The sequence below is a fragment of the Ursus americanus genome, chromosome 20 (genome assembly GCF_024610735.1).
Source record: "Ursus americanus isolate L20-20 chromosome 20, mUrsAme1.1.p, whole genome shotgun sequence".
Lineage (NCBI taxonomy): Eukaryota > Metazoa > Chordata > Mammalia > Carnivora > Ursidae > Ursus > Ursus americanus.
This window is the reverse complement of record NC_142146.1, coordinates 50,843,876-50,871,159: the sequence shown is the minus strand read 5'-3', so window position 1 is coordinate 50,871,159 and position 27,284 is coordinate 50,843,876. Positions and strand designations below refer to the sequence as shown.

At 40.8% G+C, this 27,284-nt stretch overlaps 1 long non-coding RNA gene across 4 annotated transcripts in view; it reads right to left on the bottom strand.

Annotated features, from left to right (window-relative positions):
* Positions 1 to 1,959: 1,959 nt before the first annotated feature.
* The window catches only part of LOC123801728 (uncharacterized), a 36,952-nt gene continuing 11,627 nt past the window's right edge, over positions 1,960 to 27,284 (bottom strand). For 3 of the 4 annotated variants that reach the window (XR_015727911.1, XR_015727912.1, XR_006782327.2), the window contains one exon: positions 15,782 to 17,241. This is a non-coding gene — a long non-coding RNA (uncharacterized LOC123801728). Of the gene's footprint in view, positions 4,589 to 15,781; positions 17,242 to 27,284 lie in introns of those variants that run through there. The other variant, XR_015727913.1, reaches the window with a different exon arrangement.

The window sequence follows — 27,284 nt, the reverse complement described above, 5'->3', positions numbered from 1 at the left end:
TCAGCTAAGCATCTGCCTTTGGCTCAGGTCATGATCCCCGAGTCCTGGGATCGAGTCCCACATCGGGCTCCCTGCTCAGTGTGGGAGTCTGCTTCACCCTCTCCCTGCCCCTCCCCGTGCTTGTGCTCGCTCTCTCTCACACACAAATATATAAAATCTTAAAAAAAAAAAAAAAAAAGATAAGAAAAGAGAAGAAAGAATAGGCAAGCTTTGGAGATTGTTAAAGGTAGTGGGCTTTGGTTTCTAGAGTCGCATTTCTGATTTGTAAGGATTTGCAAGACAAAGGTCATTGTTTCTAATTTCCCCAAGGAACTGGATTACATTCTGAAGATCAAGGGACTGACCCATTTTCTAATTTAGTTAGCTACTTTATATCTGGAAATTTTTAACTAAAATTGGAATCAAAAGATTTATGTCTTGGCAAAGCCTGTATAAAGCGTTTTAACAAAAGCCTTCTGAGTATAAAATTCAACCACGCTTCTATCAGCCCCTGAATATTGGTCTTTACCTGATTAGTGTAGGAGGGCCTAGGAGAAATTTTGTTTCCTTTGTGAGGGAGGGGCTGTGAATACGGTTAGTAATCTAATTTCTCTCTAAATTTGGTAGGATCTTCTTAAAGTGGAGGTAAAATGGTCTTATAATTTTAAAGATCTGTTGCTGTCCAGGGCATAATTTTTGTTTTTCAGTGAGGGGTACAGGATACATCTACTAAACACATTGCATAAAAATGTCTGAAGCTGGGGCAGCTGGGTGATTTAGTAGGTTAAGTGTCTGCCTTGGGCTCAGGTCATGAGCCCGGGGCCCTGGGCTAGAGTCCCACATAGGGCTCCCTGCTGGGCAGGGATTTTGCTTCTTCTTCTCCCACTCCCTCTGCCCCTTTGCCCCACCCCTCATGCTCACTCTCTCAAATATAAATAAATAAATAAATAAATAAATAAATAAATAAATAAATAAAATCTTAAAAAAAAAAAAAAAGTCTGAATCTGACAGAACCTGACTACAGAGCCCTGAAAAGTAGGGGCAAAATGTGAGGACCAGGTTCTGCTCAATTTTCTTCCTGGCTTTTAAGCATTTACAGGAGTAACCTGTGTATTTAGGGCCTATAGATTAGGCCAGACCGCTCTCTGTGAGGAAACGCAAGTTAAAACAGGCAGTAGGGAGCCAGATTTTGAGGAGGAGAATTTAGTCTGGATGTGGACATTAATTTTTGTCTAAGTCCATCTAATTTCTGTTTTTGCATCTTGTCAAGAAAGTCCCTAAGGCTAGCCATTATAGTAATAATAAGACTGGTAACCAAGGAGTTAACCAGGCAGATAAGCAAAGATCTGCTTGTTCTTGGAATGCTGTCTGTCCTTAGTATTCTTACCGGATGCCATGACAACTGTGTTAATTTAGTTGTTTTGCAGGAACTCAAGCCAGAACCCGTCAGGACCACTGACCTCCTCTTTGAGCACAACAAAATGAAATTAACCCTCCTTGACTTGGTTACTTTATCTGATTTTGACTTGCATAGCTCCTCTCCTGTTTGCCCAGACTCTTTTTTGCTTTCCTTTAAAAAAAAAAAAAAAAAATCCCCGAGTCTTCGTCTCAGAGAGGTGGTTTTGAAGCTATTCTCCCATCTTCTCATTTGGCAGCCTTTCAAATAAACTGTTGCTGCATGCTCAAGGCCTCAGTGATCAACTTTGATGCACATCGGGCACATGAACTTGAGTTTGGTTACAATAAGACAATTAAGAACTCTCCATAAAGAGGGGCACCTGGGTGGCTCAATCAACTAAGCGTCTGCCTTCGGCCCAGGTCATGATCTCAGGGATCATGATCCTGGGGTCCCGGGATCAAGTCCTGTGTAGGTCTCCCTGCTCAGAGGGGAGTCTGCTTCTCCCTCTGCCCTTCCCCCCTGCTTATGCTCACACTCTCTCTTGCTCTCTCAAATAAATAAACAAAATCTTAAAAAAAAAAAAAAACAACTCTCCATAAAGAATTTTTTCCTTCAAATATAGCTAATTTAAAGGACCCATCATTTGGCCATTCATGAATAGAATCTTAAGTCTCAGTAGCAACTCAAATAAGCCTTTTATGGAAAGACCCAGTGGAAACTTTCCAGACTTAGACCATGGACACAAGGTGTTTCTGGAGAGGACACAGATGATCAGCCCTCAAGATCCAAAATTTTTCTCCCCAAAATAATCTAAGACAGCAAAAGCCCTCATTGCATGGGTTATAAGGATAGGGTAATGAAGCGTATCTCTGGTCTCCCGTAAATACGGGAGATGCCTCCAGTCTCCCATTCACTGATCTGTGACACCAGGCAGGCACCGCTGCAGCAATGAAGGCTGGGACCACAAAGTTCCCTTTTGTGCTGGGACCTCTTATGAGAAACTCCCCTGAGCACAGCTGGACAAAGATGGTGCTGCTTGTACCTTCAGGCCCAGAAAACGTCTCTTTGGCCACCACGGCACACCACAGCGAGGGCACCCTCCAGACGGCAGTGACTGGAGAGAGCACTCCACCAAATTTACCAGAGTCATGACACCTAAAGAAATAGCTAATACAAATTCAGAAGACAAAAAGGGCTCTCACTCCTATAGACTCCGCGGACAGAGACCCGGAACGCTCATCAACGAGCAGTGTGCCACCAGGCAAGCTGGTCACTACATAGACTGTTGGTAAAGAAAAAGATTCCCCCGCCTCCTGGTGCAGGAAAGGTACCTTTCACACAGCACAGTGATGTATTTATTTCTTGCTTTCTGGAGACAGAGGAGTGTAGGTGTGTTCTTACTGCACTGGCCATTTCTTAAGTAACTTTAATTCAAAATAATGAATACGCCATTGTGGAAACATGCGGAGCAGCCCTCCCCGGGCCCCTATACTGGTAAACCTGGAACTCTGTCAGGCAGCTAGACCAAATGGGGATTGACTGTCACCAGTTTCAAGCTGCTGCCGCACAAAGATTTTCAAGGGGTTGGCGTCGCACCCTGGAGGCTGTGCAGGCATATGCGGATGGCCGAAGCCCCCTAACCCTGGAGGGCATGTACTGCGCGTGCATTGGCCATGCAGTTCAAGGGGACCAAGGACCTACCAGAGAGCAAGTGTTGGGACAGCCCAGGTCACAGGACTGGGCTTTTGGGGGTATAACTCATCTGCCTAATCCCAAGCCTAACCTACACAAATGCACATAACCTTCCTGAAGGTAAAGCTGCAGGAGAATGGACTGCCTTGCTGTGACTGGGCTGGGCCGGGTGTGTTGGCCTAGATGTTCTCCACCAAGAGACACCTCAGAGGGCGCCTGGGTGGCTCAGTTGTTAAGTGTCTGCCTTCGGCTCAGGTCATGATCCCAGGGTCCTGGGATCGAGCCCCGCATCGGGCTCCCTGCTCTGCAGGAAGCCTGCTTCTCCTTCTCCCACTCCCCCTGCTTGTGTTCCCTCTCTAGCTGTGTCTCTAATAAATAAAATCTTAAATAAATAAATAAATAAATAAATAAATCTAAAAAAAAAAGAGAGAGAGAGACACCTCAGAGCCTCCAATACTGGTAATCCTGGGACCCCATCAGGCAGCCGGTTCAAACGTTGCCTCAGAAAGATTTTGGGGGATGAGTTCTCACTGCCCTGGAGTCTATGCAGTTCTTTTCAAACAACCCGAGCTTATAAGCCTGGAGGTCCTTGGCTGCCCAAGGGCATCTGAAAGGGTGCATATGCTGGGGGCAAAGCTCAGGGTAGCCAGAGACCTGTTAAAGCACAAGCGTCGAGAGAGGCTGGAGCACAGGAACAGGCCCTTAGGGGTATAAGGATTCTAGCTCAATCCAAAATTTAACACACATAAATGTATATGTCAGAGATAGGAAAAACTGGACTACCTACCAGGGTGGGGCCTGGCAGACTGATAAGGCATCGTCTAATTAGAAACACCTGGGCCCTTGATTACTGGCTCTGTTCTAGAAGGCAGTCCAGTTCTCTCCAGTGATGCCTTCAAGGTTATTATGCTCATTTGTTTAAGTAAGGGCTTGGAATTAGGCAGATGCTATGGACCCCTAAGAGCCCACTCCTGAGACCTGTATTCACCTGACATTGCCCAGTTCCAGGTCCCTGGTTTCCCGGACATGCATGGCTGGTACGTGCCCAGCACACACCTGCTCAGCCAGGCTGGGGGAGCCAAGGCCCTCCGGGGCTGTGGAGCTAGGCTAGTCCCCAACCACTTGCATAGCCTCTAGAAAAAAGGAAACCTACTCCTGAAAATCCTTCTGTGGCAGCAACTTTAAGCTGGTGGCAGTCCCATTTGGACTGGGTGCCGGTGGGGTCCTGGGCTTCCCAGCAATCAAGACCCCCACGTGTCTCTTAATGAAGGATACCCTGGCCAGCCAGACTAGACCCATCCTGGCAAGACAGTCCAGATCCCTCCAGGTTTGCCTGTGTTGTGTATTAGTTTGATCTAATTTTAAGTGTACTTGTTTATGAAAAAGAAAAAAAACATATTTTTCAAAGTAGAGTTACCTTCATATAAGAATGAAGTAAGTTGGTCAGGAATCATCTCATCCATTCTCACAACTAGTAGCTCAGCTGCTGAGGGGCCCCCTTCATTGCTGAAGAAGCAGCTGTGGCAAGGAGACACGTAGATTGTAAATACTGAGAGGGCGTGAGGACTAATCCAGAGTGTTTGGTCTGGACAAGGCTTCACTTTGCCGATCTAAAATAGCTCTCTGGAGACCCTGGGATAATTAGCTCTTGCAAAGGTAAAGGCCGCCGTTTCACCAGCCGTGTTGATAGCCATGCAGTAGCTTGCTCATCACTGTCAGCACCGGTGTTCCCTAGCGCTGGGCGCGAGCTACAAGGGACTTCTTTCCCCTGGCAGCTGGACGTCAGCTCTCAATTGGCTAAGTCACCTCTCCCAAGTACCATCTCCTACAAAGGTACAGCTCAACTAAATTTGGACTGTATTCCTTTCATCTCCCCTTGCCTGGAACAATAGTTTGATTCATCTATCGTTGGAGTCTGTAATTTCCTCATTGGTTTATTGAAAGACATTATCTTGTATGCGTTTAGCTTGTGAAATTCCACAGTGAACCTGTGTTAAATAAATTGTTGGCAAAGACAAACTCAGTCTCTGAGCATCAGTTAGCCTACCAAAACAAAATAACAGAATTGGCAACCCACTCCCCAAAATAACAATTAACACTGGTTGGTACTCTAGGCCAGATCCTACTCTGTGCCAAATTTGAAATACAGGTTGACAAATTACACTAAATGTATAATTGACCAAAATATGGTACAGCCCAAACCGGATTGACAAACTTTTAATACACTGTTCAATACCTATGGCAATCTACTGAAATTACAAATAGCCATTGAATAGACAAAATTTATGGAACTGTTGTAGTTTGGATCCTAATACTGGCCACAACAACTAATACTGCTTTACCACATTATAAACCACTTGGAATGCTCTATGATGTCTCTCTATAATAAAATGTTATTGACCACTAAACAGAAATACAGGAGGGCAGTAGCAAATGTGCCTCACTCACTAACCCTACCAAAATTACTCAAAAGGTGGTTTAGGGGTACAATGGATTTTAAATTATCTTCTGAGGATCCCTGGAGACCTATTGAAGACTTAGTCCAGACAAAACGTATAATTAAGGAAACTCCAGATGTTGGCCTGATCACCAGTGCAGTGAGTTATATCCTATCCTGTATTCTAAAAAAGCAATAATTTTTTTCAGTGTGCTTATTAGAAGCCCGAAGTAACAAGCCAATAGACAGAAAAGTACTATCACAAAAAGTAATCTCCAGAGTAGGAAGAAACCCAGACCCTAAGAGCTCCAATCCACACCTTAAGGACAATGAATACTTTAACCCTTCTCACCCTGGTAACTCACTTACTAGACGCTAGGCCCCGGAAAATACACAAAATGACAACAAATGATACTATGGAACCAATCAGAAGGGAGAGACTGTAACAGGTAAGAAATGACAAACACTAAAATGGAACTCCAGTAAACAGATCTGGACCCAGAAATCCAGTGGCTAGGCAAGTTAGGGTCCAAAGGAAGACAAAACCTAATCCTTACAGGAGCAGAGATTGTGCAACTTGGGCCCATTACTACTGATGGTAAATTTAATCAAAACCTTCAAGCATTTGGAGAAAATATTGCTAATTTACAAGGATTTTTGTTTGCCTGGGTAGCAGCCACCGAAAGATTAAGATGGCCTACAGGTAAGGTATTATTCCTTCAAACATCTCTTTGGAAAACAGCATGGGAAGCTAAGACAATAATGAAATAGGGTCATTAACTATGGTTTATAATAGAGGACAGACACCCTCACTGCTCCATGCAGAAGCAACAGAACGAATTTAGAAAGTCATCCTAAAAGCTGCACCCTCACAGGCCAGAAAGCGTTATTTACAGTATTTGCAGGTGCCAGAAACACTGGAGAACTGATTGACTTGCTAAGAACAGCTGAGGAACTAAGTCAAGATAAAAGCTGTATCTTTAACACTCATGTATAGAGACAAAACAGGCCTACACCAAATATAAACAGACCCCATCAAAATAGACCATAAAGACCTAAATCTCCAAGGCCCTTTTGGCCACATAAACCATTTAGACCACCCCACTGTAACAAAATTATAAAGACAGAAACCCAAATAGACACCCCAGAAACCACAACAGTGGCAGAGAAATGGAAACAACTAACATTTTAAATAGACCTACAGAAAAGAAACACATAGATCCATTAACCCATTTACTATCAATACCAACCCCTTTATAAAACCTAATCCCATTGCTAGACAAGTCATTGAGAGCTAAAGCATATCACACCCCTGAGCCCTCCTGGCCCATCCTGGAGACAGTGGTGCATAGGTTATGTTGGCCATATCACTAGAAACCCCTCTGTAAATCAAAATACTACATACACTGCCCTCTTGTTAGATGTAGGGTTCATAACAACGATACAAGGCTAGCCCACTAATCTACAAAAAACGTAACCACCAGAAGGGACTAATGGAAGGATTAGGAGGAAAATTAACCCCAGGGACATGGATACGGAGATTCTAACAAGAGATGACAGACCACCCATTGAGGTTAAATGCCTTATAGTTTCCCGCTACAGAGAACACGCCTGGCAAGGATGTAATAGAACATCCTCAGTCAGGAAAACCTTCAGGAATTCCTAAAGGAACAAATGAACGTGCCTACTATTTTGTCACATAGTGACCCAATCTGGTCTGTTACACAGCCAGACACACCACACCGTTTTACAGTGGATTACAGGAACTTAAGCACGCTCCCCCAACTGAGGGAGCACTCCGGGTTATAGGCACCGTCATAACCAATATCACCACTGGATCCAGACTTCATGACATGGTGAGACTTCTGTGACATGTTCTTTGCTATTCCAGTTGATGAGGAGAGCCAACCCCGGACTGCATTTCCATGGGAAGGCAGAGGAGAGCAGTTTGCTGGGCTACACAAGGACACCTTTGCACCTCAGTAACAGCCCACAACCTTCCCACATAAGACATCTAGGCCTTTGATGAAAACACACAGAAAATCCAGTATTCCCTATATATTGAGGACATCCTAATTTATGGTGATAACTAGGGAAAACTGAGTAGGGTCAAAATAGAGTTAACTGAATTCCTTACACTCAGAAAATGGAAAATTGACCAGGTGAGGTCCAAAGACCCCAGGCTACAGTAAAAGTTCTAGGCGAATTTGGTTCTCTGAAGGCATAAAAACACCACGCCCAGTCATGAACAATACAGATCGTGTATCAACTCCTACCACAGAAGCAGCAGCTCAAACTGCTAGGACTATTTGGATATTGGCTACACCCCCTACCACCTAATGGGGATAATATTAAAACACGTTTATGAAATAAAGAGGAAGAGCAGGGAATTCAGATGGATAGAAAGACCAAGATGCAGCCTTTATTTATCTGAAAAATGCTGTCAGAATGTTTAAACGTGGGCCCCAGCTAAGGAGGACTCTAAATATAAACCGGAGCGCCTATACTCAAGAGAGTTTGCAGCAGCAGTGTGGACTGAAACACCACAGAACCCCAAGTTTTACCGGAGTGGGCTCTACACTATGGAGTTCCCATTGTCTGAGAACATGCACCAACCAATGGAAAGGCTCGCCTAAACATTTTATGAGGCCCTAGAAAATATACCTCTCCAAATCAGCTCCTGCCAGACCACACCTGGCAGGTAGCTGTGGCTGGGCCCAGGGCCCCTCCACAGGGACTTCTACTCTGAGGCAGAAGAGATAACCCCACACACCAGCGCACTCGCAGTTCCAGGAGCTGGGCCTCTTTGTTGACTGTGCTGGGATGAAGCCCTGCCCATTGCTATACCTGCAGCTGTTGTAGAGGCTAATTACAGACAGGCTGAGTACGAGCCCCACCAGACAGTTCCCACAGTGGCTTCAGCTGGGTCTCTCTCAGCACAGGGAGCAAACCCTACCCACGGTACCTGAAGTAAGTAAATTGAGTCATTATAGCTAGCCGGGCTGAAGGCAAGCCCCACCCACTAGCATGCCCACAGCACTCACAGCACAGCCACAGAGAAGGGTGCATGCAGTCCAAGCAGGGAATACCCCTGGGGCACCTGATTCTGGTGAGCAGGGGAACTGCACTACAGGGCACCACAGAAACTTCTCTACACATGGTCATCACTGTCAAGACCAGGAGACACAGCTATTCTGCCTAATCAATAAAAACAAACACAGACAAAATGAGGAAACAAAGATCTCTCAAATGAAAGAACAAAACAATACTATAGAAAAAGAGCGAAACAAAATGAGATAACAATACATCTGATAAAGAGACTGAAGTCATGGTCATAAAGATACTCCCTGGACTGAGAAAAGAGTGGATGAACTCTGAGAACTTCAACAAAGAGATAAAAAATATTTTAAAAGGACCAGTTAGAGCTAAAGAATAAATGAAATAAAATTTAACTAGAGGGAATCAAATACAGATTAGAAGATGCAGAAGAATGGATCATTAATCTGGAAATCAGGGTAATGGAAACAACCAAGCTGAACAGCAAAAAGAGAAATTATAATAAATGAAACTAGGTTGAGGGACCTCTTTAACATTATTAAGCATAATAACACTTATGTTATAGGGATCCCAAAAGGAGAAGAAAAAAGTGGGCAGAAAACCTATGAAGAAGTCATAACTGAAAACATTCCTAATCTGGGAAAGGAAACACACATCCAGATCCAGAAAGCAGAGAAAGCCCTGAACAAGATGAACCCAAAGAAGTCCACAGCAAGATGCATAATTAAAGTGGCAAAAACTAATGACAAAGAGAGAATCTTAAAAGCAGCAAGAGAGAAGCAAACATTAACATACAAGTGATACGAGTGAAACCTCATAGGGCTATTTTTCAGCATAAACTTTGTAGGCCAGAAAGGAGTGGCATGATATATTCAAAATGCTGAAAGGAAAATAAAAACAAACTACAACTAAGAATACTCTATCCCCAAAGTTATCACTCAGAATTGAAGGAAAGATAAGGTGTTTCTCAAACAAAAGTTAAAGGCATTCATCACCACTAAACAAGGCTTATAAGAAATGTTAAAAGGAATTCTTGAAGTGGAAAGAAAAGGCCATAGTAGAAGAATGAGAATTATGAAAGGAAAAAAAAAATCACTGGTAAAAACAAACATATAGTAAAGGTGGTAGGTTACTTATAAAGCCAGAATGGAGGTTAAAACACAAAAGTAGTAAAATCAATTACATGTACTAAAATTAGATAAGGGATACACAAAATAAAAGGATGTAAAATATGATCTCATTTACATGAAATGTTGAGGGGATAGTCAAAATTTAGTGCTTTTTGTTTGTGTTTGAACTTAAGCAACATCAACTTAATATAGACTGCTATATACCTGCAATGTTATTTATGGTAACCACAAATCAAAAGGCTATAACAGATACACAGGAAAATAAAAAGAAAGGAATCAAAGCATAACACTAAAGCCATCAAACCACAAAAAGGAGAGCAAGAAAAGGAACAGAAAAGAACTACAAAAACAATTTAGAAAATAATTCCCGAAATGGCAATAAATACATACATATCCATAATTACATTAAAAATAAATGGACTAAATGTTCCAATCAAAAGAAATAGGGTAACTGAATGGATAAAAAAAAAAAAAAAACAAAAACAAGACCCATCTATATGCTGTCTACACGGGACTCATTTCCAACCTAAAACACATACAGTATGAAAGTGAAGGCATGGAAAACAATATTTCATGCAAACAGAAGAAAAAAATCTAGGGTAACAATACTTTATTGGACAAAATAGACATTAAAACAAAGACAATAACAAAAGACAAAGAAAGGTATTGCATAACGATAAAATGATCAATAAAACAAGGGAACATAAAAATTGTAAATATATATGTACCCAACATACTTTCATCAAGCTATTAAAACAACAGCAGCAACAACAACAACAAAACCAGAAGAGGAAGCAAAATTTTAAATTCATTCTGCAAGGTGAACATTGCCCTAATACCTGAACAAGACAAACACACTGTAGAAAAAGAGAACCTCCGGCTAATACCCCTAATGACCACAGATGTAAATATATTACCAAGCAAATATTATTACCAAACTGAATTCAAAACCGTATTAAAGAAATGATTCACCATGATCAAATGATATAAATTACCAGGACACAAAAGAGATTCAATATTCCAAATCAACCAATCTAATACAACACCTTAACACAAAAGCAGGGATAAAAACTGTATGGTCATCTCACAAAATGCACAAAAATATTTGACAAAATTCAACATTTGTTCAAGATAAAAATTTTCAAAAAAATGGGTATAAAGAAACATAACTCAATAAAGACCATGTAAGAAAAACACAAAACTAACATAATACTGAATGAAGAAAAGCTGAAAAGTTTTTCTCTGTAATCAGAAACAAGACAAGTATATCCACACTCACCATTTTAATTCAGTAGAGTACTGGAATGCTTACCCACAACAATCATACAATAAATTAAAAAAAAAAAAAAACCTAGACTTGTAAGAAAGAAGTAAAGCTGTCATATTTGCAATAGACACAATAATTTATATATATTATATATTATATATAATATATATATAAAACACTAAAGACTCCACCAAAAAACTGAGAATGAACAAATGCATAAGTAAAGTTGCAGGATACAAAATTCATATACATAAATCAATTGTATTTCAAAATACACTAAGAACAAAGCAGGGAAAACAGAAATTGCATACACACAAAGATTACAATTGCACCAAAAAGACAAAAATACCTAGAAAAGAACTTAATCACAGAAGTTTCTACTCTGAAAACTATAAAACACTGATGAAAGAAATTCAAGAGAGCACAACAAATGGAGATATCTATAACATGCCCATAGTTGACAAGTACAAACAATTTTAAAATTCCACACTACAAAAAGCAAACTACAGATTCAATGCAATCTCTATCAAAATTACAATAGTATTTTTCGAAGAACTAGAATAAATGAATTACAAATGTGTGTGGAAATTGCAAAACACTCTGAAGAGCCAAAGCAATTTTAAGCAAACAGAGCTGGAAGTGACACAATCACTGACTTCAAAATGTATGACAAATGTAGAGCCATCAAAAGTGTGTGGTACTGGAACAAGACACATAGAACAATGGAACAGGGGAGGAAGCACAGAAGTAAACCCACAACTATAAGATCAGTTAACCTACGACAAAGGAGGTATGAATAGCCAATGGGAAAAAGATAGTCTCTTCAATAAATTGTGCAAGGAAGACTAGAAAGCTATAGGCAAAAAAAAAAAAAAAAAAAAAAAAAAAAAAAATCAAATGGAACCATTTTTTATATCATAAACAAATATAAGCACAAAATGGATTAAAGACCTAGATATGAGACCTGGAGTCATTAAACTCCTAAAAGAAAACATAGATAGTAATTCTGTGGACACTGGCCTTAGCAACATTTTCTACATGTCTCTTTAGGCAGAAGAAACAAAAGAAAAAGAAAAAAAAAAAAAAAACAACAAAAACGATTGGGAGTCTGCTCAAAAAAAGAAAGACCAAACCACCTTTTACACAGCAAATGATACCATCAACAATACAAAAGGCAACTTACTGAATGACAAAACATATTTGCAAATGATATATCAGAGAATCTTAGTATTCTTAATCTGTAAAGAAATTATACAACTCAACACAAAACACTAAACACTAAAATTAAAAAATGGCCAAAGACCTGAATAGGCATTATTCCAAGGAACTTATCCAACTGGCCAACAGAAACATGCAAAGATACTCAACATCATTAATCATCAAGGGAATGCAAAATGAAACCAAAATCAGGTGTAATCACACACCAGTCACACTAGCTAGGATCAAAAAGAAATAACAAATGCCAACCAGGATGTGTAAAAAGGGAAGCCTCATACACAGTTAATAGGAATGTACATTATGAAACTCTGTGAAAAATGTATGGTGGTTCTCCCAAAATCTTAAAAAGAGAAATACCATGTTTTAGCAACTCCACTCCTAGGTATTCACACAAAGAAAACAAAAACATACATTCAAAAAGATATAGGCATGGGACTATGTTTATCACCACCTTGCTTACAATAGCTAACATATGGAAGCTATATAAGTGTCCATCCATAGACAAATGGATGAGGAAGATATTTTATGTATATGTATACACACACACACACACACACACACACACACACACACACAGAGGAATGTAACTTAGCCATAAAAGAGAATGAGAATGTCCCATTTGTTACAATATGGATGGAACTAGAGGGTATTAGGCTTAGGCTAAGTGAAATAAATCAAAGACTAATACCATACGATTTTACCTATATGTGGAATCTCAACATCAAAACAAATGGACAAGAAGGCAAACAAAAAGAAGGAAACCCATAAACACAAAGAACTGGTGGTGGACGGAGATGAGGAGAGTGAGAAGGCAACAATGGGTGAAGAAAATGTGAGGTAAAAACTTCCATTATGATATAAAAAGTCATGAAAATTAAAACATAGGCAATATAGTCAATGGTACTGAAATAGCTTTCTGTGATGACAGATGCATTTGTTGTGAGCCCTGTATAAGGTCAAGAGTTACATCACTGTGTTGTTCACTTGAAGCTAATTTAACATTAATGTTAACCAAATGCTAATTTAAAAAATTAAATTAAAAAAGATCAATACCTAACTCTTAAATCAGTATATAACATAGAAGCCAAAGGACACCTCCCAAATTTACTCCAGAGATCAAAATCACCTTGACCAAAATTAGACCAAAATTTTGTTTACAAAGACCAAAAAAACACACACAGTTTTTCTTTCTTTTTTTTTTTTTTTTAAAGATTTTATTTATTCGACAGAGATAGAGACAGCCAGCGAGAGAGGGAACACAAGCAGGGGGAGTGGGAGAGGAAGAGGCAGGCTCATAGCGGAAGAGCCTGATGTGGGGCTCGATCCCACAACACCAGGATCACGTCCTGAGCCAAAGGCAGACGCTCAACTGCTGTGCCACCCAGGCGCCCCCACACAAAGTTTTTCTATTTCTATACTACAGAAACAGAAAACTTCAGACCAATATCCCTGATGAACAGAGATGGAAAAATCCCCACCAAAACAAACTCGACAATACATTCGAAGAATCATTAGAAAGAACAAGGGGGATTTATTAAAGGGATGCAAAGAGAGTACAATATTGCAAATCATTCAATGTGATGCAAAACATAAAGGTGGAAGGATAAAATGCACAGGATCACTACAACTGATACAAAAAAAACCCATTTAACAACATTCAACACCTGGCTCATGATAAAAACTCTAAACAAAGTGAGTTTAGAAGAAACACACCTTACCATACTGAAGGAAACATGCAAAACCACACATGATATTGCTTTCAGTAGAACAGAACTGAAATAATCAGAAATAGACAAAGATGTTCACACTCATCAATTTTTTTCTCAACAGATGGCTGGAAGTTCTGGCAATGGCAATCAGACAAGAAATAAAAGACATAGAAAGTAAAAATGAGAAGAGTTATATTTAAAAAGACATGATATTATATACAGAAAATCTGAAGACTTCACCAAAACACTCTTTAAACTGATATGTGAATTCAATAAAAATGCAGAATACAAAATTAACACACACAAATTCATTGCATTTCTACACAAGAATAAGGAGGTAGGAAAAAGAGAAAGAAAACCATCCCATTTACATTAGAACCAAAAAAACCCAAAACACCAAAAAAGGCAGAAGTGTAACCAAGAAAGTGAAAGAACTCTACTCTGAAAACCATAAAACACAGATGAAAGAAATTGAAGATAGCACAAATCGATGGAGAGAGACAGAACACCCACGGTGGAAGAACCAACAGTGTCAAAATGTCTGCTCTACCCAAAGCAATTGACAGATTTAATGTGATCCCTATTAAAAGAACAATCGTGTTTTCTGCAGAACTAGAATAAATAATCCTAAAATGAGCATGAAATCACCAAAGTCCCCAGAAAGCCAAAGCAATCTTGAGGAGGAAGAACACAGAGGGAGCTATCACAGTCCCTGATTTCCTGATATGCTAAAAATCTGTACATAACCAGAAGAGTGGTTCTGGCACTAACAAGTGGACATGTAGATACATGTAACCAACCACCTAGAAAGCCCAGAAATAAACCCACCGTTATATTGTCCATTAGTCTAGGACAAAATTGACAAGAACAGACAAGGGGGAAAGACAGCATGTTCAATATATGGTGCTGGGGCAACTGGACAGCTGCATGCACAAGGACAGTGGACAATGTCCTTACACCACGTGCAAGAACAAACCCAAAGTGGAAAGGAGACCTGAAGGTGACCCCTGAAACCATCAAACTCGCTCAAGTAGATGTAGGCAGTAATCTCTTGCACACAGTCAGAGCTATGGTTTTCTAGACAGGTCTCCCCAGACAAGAGAAACCAAAGCAAACATAAACTATCAAGAGCACACTGGCATGAAAAGCTTTTGACCAACAAAGGAAAACATCAATGAAATGAAAGGCACCCTGTTGAACGGCAGAAGTGGTTTACAACTGATATATGCCATAGGGAGTTAATATCCAAACTGTATAACATGCTAGTACAACTCAACACCAAAAAAAACCCCAAATACTTTGTGAATAATTGGGCATAGTACTCTTCCCTGCCCCCCCCCCAAAGGAGAGATTCGGCTAGCCAACAGACCTAGGAAGAGATGTTCAACATCAGATATCATTAAGACGACCCACTAGGAAACCCCAGGAAATACTACCTCACACCAGGCACACTGGATAGGATCAAACATACAACAAATAGAAAGTGTTTGCAATGATATCCACAAGGGAACCCTTGTTCTCTCCTGGCAGGTATGTAAACTGGTACAAGTGCAGTGGAAAAGACTATGGTGACTCTGCACAAAGTGAAAAGGTACATACCCCAGGATCCAGTGATTCCACTCCTGGGTATTAAGTCATAGGCATGGAAAACATGACATCAAGAAGATATATGCATTCCTAGGATTATTGCCACTTCATTTTCTTTAGCAATATCCAAGATATGGAAGCAATATAAGTATCCATCAATAAAGGAATAGATAGGAAAATGTGGTATATATTTACAATGGAATATTACTCTGCCACAAAAGAGAATAAGAGCTTGCCATTAAGGACGACATGATTGGTCAAGAGGCTGTTGGGCTAAGTAAGACTCACATGCGGCTCCACATAAGAAAAAAAAAAAAAAGAAAGAAAAAAGAAAAGAAAATTACAGAGCCCTTGAAAGTAGGAGCAAATCAAGCCTTACTGCCAGTCTTGGGTGCTTTCGTTAAATTTATTCCTTGCTTTTCAGCATTTACATGAGTACCCTATATACTTTGAACTTAGAGATTAGGTCAGAGTACTCTCTGTACAGTCTGTTGGGAAAGGGAAATTAAAATACACAAATGGGGCCAGATTTTGAGAAGGGGAATTTATATTGGATATAAACACTAATTTTTGTCTTCAGTCTTTTTTGGTTTTTTTATATCTCCAACAGAGTCCCAAAAGCTAGCAATTATATAAGACAATTGAAAACTTTCTATAAAGAATTTTTTTCCTTTCAAATATAGCCAATGTAAAGGACCCATCATCTGGCAATGATGAATAGGATTTTATTAATCTCAATAGTAACTCAAACCAATAAGCACTTTTATGGGAAGACACAGAGGCAACTTTGCAGGCTCAGACCATTGACACGAGAGGCATCCCTGTAGAGGGAACAAATGATGCGTCCCCCATGACCCAAAATTTTACTCCCCCAAATAATCTAAGACAGCAAAGGCCTTCTTTGCACAGGCAGTAAAGAAGGTGTAGAGAAAACAGTATGTTCAGTCTCCTGCAAAACTGTGAGACCTCTCTAGTCATAGTCCCACTAATCTGTGACATGGGGAAGACACTACTGTAATGAGATTTTTCCAGCACTAACGGAGGTTATGATGACAAACATCCCTTATGGGCTGGGACCTCTTAGAACACACTCCCTTGAGAGTTGGCATGGGCAGACAATGAGAGTACTGCTTGTGAGTCTCCAAACCCCACTCGACTTGACAGGACACCAAGATGCACCCCGATAACCCTTGGGGTATGGAGACCAGAGAGAATATTCTCACTAGCCACAAACCAAAGCTCTTAGGTTTAAAACAAGACAAAAGGAAAACTCTCCTCTGGCTTTTACACAAAGGCCCCACAGCAAAGGTTGTCTAACCAGATGCAGGTATGTTGATAATTTTGAACTCACCAGTCTGTGAGGCCAACTCAAACAGCAGGCTGATTGGACCCATGTCTGTGTTCTTATCTACGGTTATTCTTTTTATGACAAATGACACAAAAGACAAGGACAAAGAAAAACTGTGGCCATCTCTGGATGGAAATGGATCTCTCAAGCCAAGAGAATTCTACCAACGTCACCAGAGGCCTTAAAGCCGAGGAACTAGTTCCACAAATATTTTCTCCGCTAACCTGAATTTAGCCCGTGCAGGCTGAGTCCCAGTACGTGATGTGGTGGTGAGGATTCTTACCTTCTGCCAGCTTCTGTCAGATGTCCCATCATCTCTCAGCTGCAGCACCGTCCAGCCAGTGAGTGTTTATCCTGCCGATTCTGCCAGCTATTGAGGAAAAATTATGCTCTCCCTTTCAAGAGTCTTCCCCATGATCTAAGAATTAAATTGACAAGACACAGATTAACAGGAGAAAAAGTCTAACTCCATGCACAGAGAGGCCCGATATTAACATTGAGATCCAAGGAAACCACCAAGACGGGCAGCTTCAGGGCTTCCTTCAGACATAGAAATAATACATCTGTGATGAGTTGACAGTACAAAGAAAACTTATATTTGCAAGCTTCAATTTTAAAGAAATTCTAACAGAATTTCAGGTGGGTAGTAAAATTAGTAAAAGTAACAAGATGTTTACACAGACTTCTTAGCTCTGAACTCCATTATCTCTGGCGATACCAATGTCTCTCTACCAGCTGGTAAAGGGAAGGCACATTTTACGTGGGAGATTTATTTTTTGCTTTGTGGAGACAAAGCGAGTTCAGGGTATTATTCTTGCCCTGGCTGTTTTACAAGGACCTTTAATTCAAAATAATCAATATGCTGAGGTGGCATGTTTTGGGGTGGCCTGCCCTCGACCCCACATGGGCATTTGTGGAGGTTAGGGCTTGGATTTAGGCAGGTGCCTTGAACCTCCAGTAGCCCACACCCATGACTCAGCCTCTCCTGACTCTTGCCAAGCCCAGATTCCCAGCTACCCTGAACTGTGCTTTCAAGGCACCTGGAGTTGGAAGCCCTTCAGCCAGCCTCAAGAAGTCAGGGCCCAGCAGGCCAATGTAGCTGGGTCTTGATCCCAAATACCTGTGTAAGTTCAGAGTGGAAGGCACCGCCCCCAAACATCACCCTGGGACAGTAGCTGCAAATTGAAGACAGTCCCTTACCATTTGGACTTGCTGCCTATGGGATTCTAGTGTTTGCCAGAAGACAGGGCTCCCAGGAGTCTCTTACTAGAGGATACCCTGGCCAGCCCTCTCAGCCCTGCCCTGCCAAGGCGTCCAGTCACCTGGAGCTCTGCCTTCAAGGGGATAGTGCCCATGGGGTAGGCTTATTCCCTGTGAAACTGAGTAAAGGAAACCTGATTGAAAATGGAGTCAGGAAGCCCTGACAGGGGGAGCTCTCATGCACATACACTCCTTGCAGCCTGCATAACCAGAAGAAGAAGGAAGAGAATTCTTACCTTGACAAGGTAAGACATCTTCACAGGAATTTTATCTCCTGCTTTTAAGAAAAAGAAGGACGATCCCATTCAGCCCCAGCAATAAGAACTAACCATTGCTTGCAGCCAGTGAGAAAATGCCACAACCTCAAGGTCTTATTCTTCTTCAATGAACTTTTGTTCAAAATAGCCCTCCCTACTTTTCTCCTAAAACCTAATAAAAGCTGACCTTCCTTTTGTCTCTTTGGACTCGCCATTGGTTTGCCATAGTCTGCTTGTCCCAAATTGCCATTCTTCTGCCATTCCTGAATAAAGTCATTTTGGTAGTAAAATAACTGGCTGTTTTAAGGTTGACATTAAATGTGTCAAAGAAGGGGTCTGGTTGGTGACAAACCCACGAAACCTATTGAGCTTATTGCTTTCTTGCTGATCCCGGAGACTGAGGATGTATCTTTCCTGTATATTAAAATCCCCTGTTTGTATTGTGAGCTCTCTGGGTTTATTTGGGATCTCTTTTTGTTTTTATGAGGGCATCTCCCTGCCCAGTGAGTACTCTTTTTGTTTCTGACTTTTGAAGCTTCCTAGTAAGTCACCCATCCTGTTCAAAAGGTGGAAAAACACATGATTCCTGGTATTTTAGAACAGCTGTTGGAAAACAGGGCCCCTTAAAGAATCCAAAGGAAAGACAGGCTCTACCTGGTCCCTCTGGACGAGCATCTTGTGTGTTTCTTGAAAAATAGGTGAGGGGCACTTGGGTGGCTCAGTTGGTTAAGCATGTGACTCTTGATTTTGACTGAGTTCATGATCTCAGGATCCTGAGATTAGCCTCACCAGGGTTCAGAGCTCAGAGTCTGCTTTCTCTCTCTCCCTCTGCCCCTTCCCCAGGCATAGACACACTCTCAAATAAATCTTTAAAAAAAAGAAAAGAGAAGAAAAACAAAAGAGAAGAAAAAGAGATAAAAAAGAGAAAAGGAGAAAAAGAAAAAGAAACGTAGGTGAGCTTTTGGAGAATTTGAATTGTAATGTCCATTCTGGCAAAACTTTATTTTAGATAAGTCCACCTTAAGGGGCACCCTTAAAAAATAGGATTACAGATCTCTGGGAGATGAAGACATGCATTTGTTGATTGAGATGCAGAATCTTCTAAAGACAAAATGACTAGAAAAACAGTTCTGAAAGGATCCTTAGAGCAGGCAAATAAAACACATCTTTAGTAAAGGCTTTGGCCATCTGAGCAGGTAATATTAACTTAGCCCGTCTGCACAGTTTGGATCCCATCACAGTTGAGCCTTGAACAATGCAAGGATTAGGGATGCCACCCCCCCCCAGTCAAAAATCCACACATAAACTTCTGACTCCCCCAAAACGTAACTAATAGCCTACTGTTGACCTTACAGATAACATTAGTTAACACATATTTTGTATGTTATATGTACTAAATACTGTACTCTTACAAAAGAGCTTAAAAAATGTCAATGAATTCATAAGAGAATATATTCACAGTACTGTACTATATTTATCCATTTAAAAAATGTGCATATAAGTGAACTTGTAGGTCCAACCTGCATTGTTCACGGGTCAACTATATTTTCTCTTGAGTTTTGTCCCTGAAACATGGCTAAAATTTCTAAACAAGTGCTATAAAATCTCAGTATATCTAAATGGTATGTATGTCTATGTTACATGTTATAGTTATGTGATATCTTCCTACCTCCGGATGGTATTGTCAAAATTAATTTGAAAAGAGCTTGATTTAATTGGCTTAAGGGAAATTAAGCATTTATATAAGTCGAATAAGCTCTCAGAAATATGGAAATGTAAATGTTTTTCAAGTTATATGATTTGAGATAATCTCTGATAAATTAAATGCTAGTTTAAGTTTGTTGGTTTAATAATAAGACAGGTCTTCAGAGTTATAGCATTAAATATAACACAGATATACAATTTCTCTACATGGGTTTACTAATCAAATAGCTCATATCATCTTTATGTTACAAAATTATCAAGAGAAATACGTTAAGATGATTGGCTGTTTAATGTCTAATGCAAGAATAAGTATTTAAAGCAAACAGTGAAACAAATATAAACATAAGTAAAAGATTATACTAAGTTAAATTGAATAATGGATATTAGTTGAATACCTAAATCATTTTCAAATAAGATAAACATTAAATGGTAAACAAAAGTTTATCTACTTTGGCTTTTAAGTTTTTATAGAAATAGAAAATATTTGGCTCTATTAATAAATATTTTATGCCACACTGAAAAATAATTTGAAATGTATTTTTAAGTTCGTTAAACTACTTACTACAGGATGCTAATGTATAGTTTACAATTTTTTTTTAACAAAATTCCTAAAATCAAATTCTAAATATCAAAGTTACATTTAGGTCAAAAAGACGAATTTCTAGAGGGCCCTGGAAGTTTTCAAAAGACTTATTTCCTCTCCTTGTAAAAAGGGACCCATTAATTAGGATTAGTTGATATGTGTAAAAGTGTTGACAATACTGACTCCATCTTTAGCCCTCCATCTTGTTCAAGTCTGCTTGATGACCTCTCTTGGGGCTATATGTTCCAGGACCCTTAGAGATTAATATACAAAACTTAGAAATGCCCACCTCAGCTGGGACGGCAGAGGTTTGCATTGGTCTCCCATGAATCTGTTAGATCTAATAGTCTTTCCCCTTCCCGATGTATAGTCGGCACCACAAGATCTAATTAAATGTTAGCTGTCAGATGCATGTGAATCCTTTGATCTTGTTCATTGCCCTTCTGCCCATCCAGTCTATAAAATCTGTAGACTAAAGTCTGCACTTGGAGAATAGCTGCACAGCTTCAGTTCATTCTCTGTCCCATCCTTTCTATCAGTAACTTCCCCTGAATAAAACTCTATGTAAACTACATGGAGTCACATGCTTCATTTTTTCTGTATCAAAGTGCCTTATTAGTTTGGAGAATATTTTACAGCCCTTCCTCCACCTTCTAATAATGTTAAATTACATGGGAAGTACTGTCAAATGAGAAGTAATACAAAGCCTTGTTTATGTTTTACTTATATAAGTGTTCTAGAAATTGTAAAAAAAAAAAAAATCCCTAAAGTTCTGATATGTCTCGGTATAATGTAATCAGTCATAATTCTAATTATCTTGAAACGTTGCATGTCACAGAAATAACCAAATTTCTTTCTCAATTTCTTCATAATGAACTCTCATCAGTTCTCTAACCATTGCTATTTTTAAGTCTTTTGTCACTTATGCACAGTTATCATCTTAAGTGCTTCATTTTCAAAGACATTCATGAGAAAGACCTTGACAAATACTCTAGGACACAGGTTTTGATAAATTTAAGATCATGACACTGAACAGAATGAGTTCCTAAAACTTTAATGAAAACTGATTGCTTTAATGTTTCATTTTCCAGACTCCCAAAAACCCTTTTTTCTCCTCTCCTTCAAGCTATCTATAATTTACAGCAATTTGGTAAACTAGGTCTTTACCACAAAGGTTGAAGCATTTATCTTCTTCTCCTTATCCCTTCAGAATTCTGAAACTTTCATTTTTATTTTTCATGACAATGTATATACTTGCATAAAATCAGTAAGAATCTGATTCCTAACAAAACTCTCCTAACAAAACTCTCAATGCACCTAGCCCCTGCCTCTTTGACCCACAGCTGATAGAAGGAGATATACTTCAATACTAAAAAGGCCTAATTGCTTCTATTAAAATACCCATGCTTGTGGTAGAGCATTCTCTCCAGAGTACTCCCTGGAAATGAACACCATAAACATCACACCTTGCAACCTGGGGACTTCATCTATTCAAAAAGACATGTCCAGAAAGACTCTCTTCCACCCATTTGAAAGATCCCATCAGGTATTGTTAACTAACTCTTGTGCAGCCAAACACCAATAGGCATTTGGATTCACGTGTTATAACTAAAGAAAGTACCGAACCCATTCTGGACCTGCACACCAACTGGTGACCTGAAAGTAAAGATTTCCAAGATTTGAAACACATGACAGCTGAAAGAGATAGCTTTCCTAGGATGACAAGACCAGGCATACCCTTTTCGTGCTGCTGCTCCTTTGTTTTTCCTCCCCTTTTTCTCTTGGAGAGGTAATGGTCGTGTCCACATCTCTTAGTGTATTGCAAAAGTGGGTGTTGGATCTGTCACCAGAGACTCTAATCTGTTCACAATGTCAGAGACCACTTCTCTTATTTGTAACTAATTTCTCTTTAGTCCCAAATACCACTGCTGATTTTATGCACAAGCCTATGGATAGTACCCATGTGGTTAGGCTGTTACAACTAGGTGTTTCTATTCCTTGTTTCAACCTTTCCCCCCATCATAACCATACTAGCTCAACCGAACATTTCCATCTTTGTCAGTTGTACGACACTTGCTCCCCCACATGCTTTGCCTTACCTCAATACAATCTGTTCCCCAGCAACCTAAGGGAATACAAAGAGGTCTACACCTCTTTGAGAGGTGTTTAGAAAAGACCCCTTTAGGAGGGGATAACCTCTCACAGAATGCCATCCCAACTATTCTGACCCATGGCTTCAAAAGGTCAGTCAGGAAATTCCAGCTAATAAATCAATAACCAGACCTTAGCTGGCATCCTCTATGCTCCACTTGGGTTTATTTTTGTTTGTAGTGGACAGCATTTCCCAGGGAAACATGAATGCTTGGATAGCTGGTAAATTGGAAGTCAATGTGTATTGGGGCATTTAACTCTCCCTGGTAACATCTATAACAAATCAGAGGCCTCCCATTTGTCCACCCCATTGAGCGTCCCTGTCTGCCATAAATGGGAATGTCAAGGAGGCACACATGGATTCTGGGTTTGTCTCCCTAAGGAGAGCCTTTCTTCCATGGATCACAGTAAGTGCCAATGGATGCATAATCAGAAATCTTCCTAGGGGTGCCTGGGTGGCTCAGCCATTAAGCGTCTGCTTCAGCCCAGGTCATGATCCCAGGGTCCTGGGATCCAGCCCTGCATCAGGCTCCCTGCTTGGCAGGAAGCCTGCTTCTCCCTCTCACACTCCCCTTGCTTGTGTTCCCTCTCTCGCTGTCTCTGTCAAATAAATAAAATAAAATCTTTAAAAAAAAAATAGAAAAGAAAGAAAGAAAAAAAGAAATCTCTTCCTAAATTTAGGAGACCTAGCTGACTCCACAACCAAAGCAATAATAGCCCAACGAGGATCACTTGACTCACTGGCTAAAGTAATTTTGTATAATCACATAGTCTTTGATTATCTACTTGCTCAACAAGGTGGTGTTTGTGCAATAGTGAGTACCTTTTGCACACAGATAAATTCTCCTGAGAAGTAGAAACCCAACTGCACAAAATTAGGTAATGAGTACACTGGCTGCAACAAATTCCACCTAATGATCTATGGTCCTTTAATCTATTTAGCGGGTTGCCTTCAGGCTTGGGTTCCCGATTTTGGACTATTACACAAACTGGAGTCATTATTCTCTTCTCCTCTTACTCTGTATAATTTTAAACTTTGTCCCTATTGCCTGTCACATCTCTGCAGAAGCAATGCGCCAAACAGGGTGATGCTCAGTGCTTTGAGAGGACCTCCAGTGTTTATACCCTTGAGAAGATACAGAATTTAGATGAAATATGCCAAAAAGTTCTCCCTCTTCTCCTTCCAAATGTGGCCTTGATGGTTTCTAATCAGTGCACTTTTCCTCCAACAGCGGAGGTTACAACCAGGGAAGGTTGTTCTTGGCACCAGGGGGCAAAACCACTAAATGCAGAGAACTTGACTCGATCAGCAACGCTTTTAAGGAACGGTCTGAATCACAAAGGGAAAATGTGAAAATGAGTAAAGGAAAGCTCATTTAAAATAGAGTCAGGAAGCCCTGAAAGAGGAACTCTCATGCACATATCACTTATTGCAGCCTCTATCACCAGCAGGAAGTAAAAAGATAATTCTCATCTTGACAAGGGAGGACACTTTTCACAGAAGAATTTATCTTCTGCTTTTAAGAAGAAGGAAGATCTCTCCCTGCCCCAGCAACAATACACTAACTGCTGCCTTGCGGCCAAGGAGAAGCCACCACAACCTCAAACTCTTGTTCTCCCATGAACATTCTTTCAAGACAACCCTCCCCCATTTTCTCCTACAACCCCATAAAGGCTGACCTTCATTCTATCTCTTCGGTCTTTCATGTGGTTTGCCATATTGCTTTTCCTGAATAGCAATTCCTCTGCTGTTCCCAAATAAATTCATTTTGCTAGTAAAATAATTGGCTATGTTGTTTTAAGTTTAACATCCATAAGAGCCATTCCTCTGACCCTGCCTCTCATTACCAATGCCCTTGTCCAGGTGCTTTGTTACCATGAACTGTGCTAAGCACACATGAACAAGTTTGTCTCTTCAGCCAGCCTGAAATAGCCCAGGCAGTCCAAAGGGATGGAGCCAGAGCCAGGCACCAACACCTGCATAGGCTCCAGCATGGAGAGGGCCCAGCCCTGAAAATCACCCTGAAACAGAAGCTGCAAACTGGCCATCAGTTCAGATTTGGACATTTTTCCTGAAGGGGTCCTGGGCTTCTCCAGCAACCAAGACTTCTAGGTGTCTCTTATTAGATGATACATGTCCCAGACAGCTTGCCTGGCCCCACCATGAGGTCAGGGGACTAGTATCCAACAACTCTGTCTTCAGAAGGAATGTGTACATTTGCGTTTGTTAGGTTTAGAACAAGGCAGATGCCCAGTGTCCCCAAGATCTTCCTCCCATAACCTAGCCTCTCCTTACACTTGCTCTGTTCCAGGTCCCTGGACTCCCTGATCTATGGGACTTGTACAAGTGCAGTATGTACCCCATCAGCTGGCCTTGGGCAGCCTGGCCCGCCAGGCCTGTGGAGCTCCTGCTGGTCCCCACTGCCTGCATATCACCTCCTGCATAGTGGGAAGCTACCCCCTGAAAAACTTTGAGGTGTCGGCTTTTGGACTGGTCACCTTATGAGTTCTCTGGCTTCTCCAAAATCCAGGCTCAAAGGTGCCTCTCATTGGAGGATATCCAGACCAACTGACCTGGCCCCACCTTCAAAGGACAGTAGAGCTCTGCCTTAAGGGCAATATGTGCCTTTGTGTAGGTTAGGGCTTGGAATTAGGTAGATGCTTTAGACTCCCAAAAGCTAATTCCATGGCCAGGCTTCTCCTGACACTTTCCCCGTAATAGATCCCTTACTACTCTGACCAGGACAGCTTACACATGCACTGTATGCACCCCATCATCAAGCCTCTATAATAAACCGTGACAAACTTGTAAAAGTCAGGAGAACAACAGCAAATGTGCCTGACTCACTAACCCTCCCAAAATTACCTAAGAGGTAGTTTTGGGGTAAAGCGGATTATATATAAACTTCCTGAGGATCCCGAGAGACATATGGAAGACTTAGCCTGGACAAAACTTAACATTAAGGAAACTCCAGATGTTGGCCTGATCACCAAATCCAGTGAGTTATATCCTGTATTAAAAAGAGCAACTAGGGAGATTAGGAAGAGGGCAGAGTAGGATAACTAACCCTGAGCTTGCCTCATCCCATGGATTCAACAAGACAACATTCACATCAGTGTAAATAACCCAGAAAACAACCCAAAGACTAGTAGAGCAAACTCCACAACTAAAGGTAGAGAAGAGGCCACATCTAAGAAGGTAGGAAGGACAAAGACACAGTTTGGGAGTGAAATGGACCATGACCATCTGCCGTCCAGAGGGAGCTCAGAGAAGGGCAAGAAATAGACTGTCACAACAGGGAGCCCACATGGGGGAAGACAAATCACCACAACACTTGGCTCTGAAAGCGAAAGGGGCTGAATTTCATGAGTTCTTACAACCAGCAAGTCTTAAAGCCTGGAATTTTGAAAATCCAAGCACTTGGCTCTGGGAGAGCCCAGAGGGCTTTAGGAAGCTGAGTCCCAACCCTTAAAGAGATAGCATGATAAACAGCTGAGATACAGAGTAGAAGCAGTAGTTTGAAAAACATCTTGGGCATACAGGAGAGGGAGTTATTTATTCATCTCAGAGTGTGTCCTAGAGAGGCAAGAATAGTAGGGAGACTCCTTCAGGAGCAAAGGAGCTGGTAAGCACCATTTCCCTCGCCTACCCCCCAACATAAACACATGGCCACCTGTTGGGAATCAGTACAGTACCCTTCACTCACCTCCTAACTTGTTTGTAAGCAAGCAAGCCCTGCTCCCTGCACTTCCTCAGATCTGCTTTTCCCAGTCACACTTGCCTCAATCTCCATGCTAGGAGTCCCTCCCCTAGAAGACTCGTGCAAACCCCACCAACACCTCCTCTCTTACCCACAGGTTGTGTAGGGCCTTCTGGCAGCAGCAGGTCTCATTTCGCAAGCAGACCAGCACACAACTTGTTAAAATGTACTCCACCCACCCCCGCTGGGGCCAAACACTGCCCACAACAAAGAGCCTCTGCAGATGATTGAAAGAAAAAGTGGCCAGGACGCAACAGCAAGGCATAGAAAACACACATAGGAGATATTCCCTGAAGCATCAGATCCTGGGAACAGGGGACACTACACTGCAGGGCATTATAAGATCTCTTATTCATAAGGTGATTACCTTCATGAGTGGGAGACATAGCTGACTTTGCTAACACACTAAATCAAAGACACAAAGACACAAAATGAAGAGACAGAGGAATATGTCCCAAATGAAAGAACAGGACAAAACCATAGCAAGAGACCTAAGTGAAATGGATAAAAAAGAAAAAAAGAACCAATCAAAGATAAAGATTAAAAATACACTTAATGGAAAAGCAGGCTAAAAGATGCAGAGAAATGAATTAATGACTTGGAAGACAGAGTAATGGAAATCAATCAAGTTGAGCAAATGGGAGGGGAAAAAATATGCAAGTTGAAAATAGACTTAGGGAATTCAGTGACTCCATCAAGCATAACAACATAGGCATGATAGGGATCCCAGGAGAAGAAGAGAAAG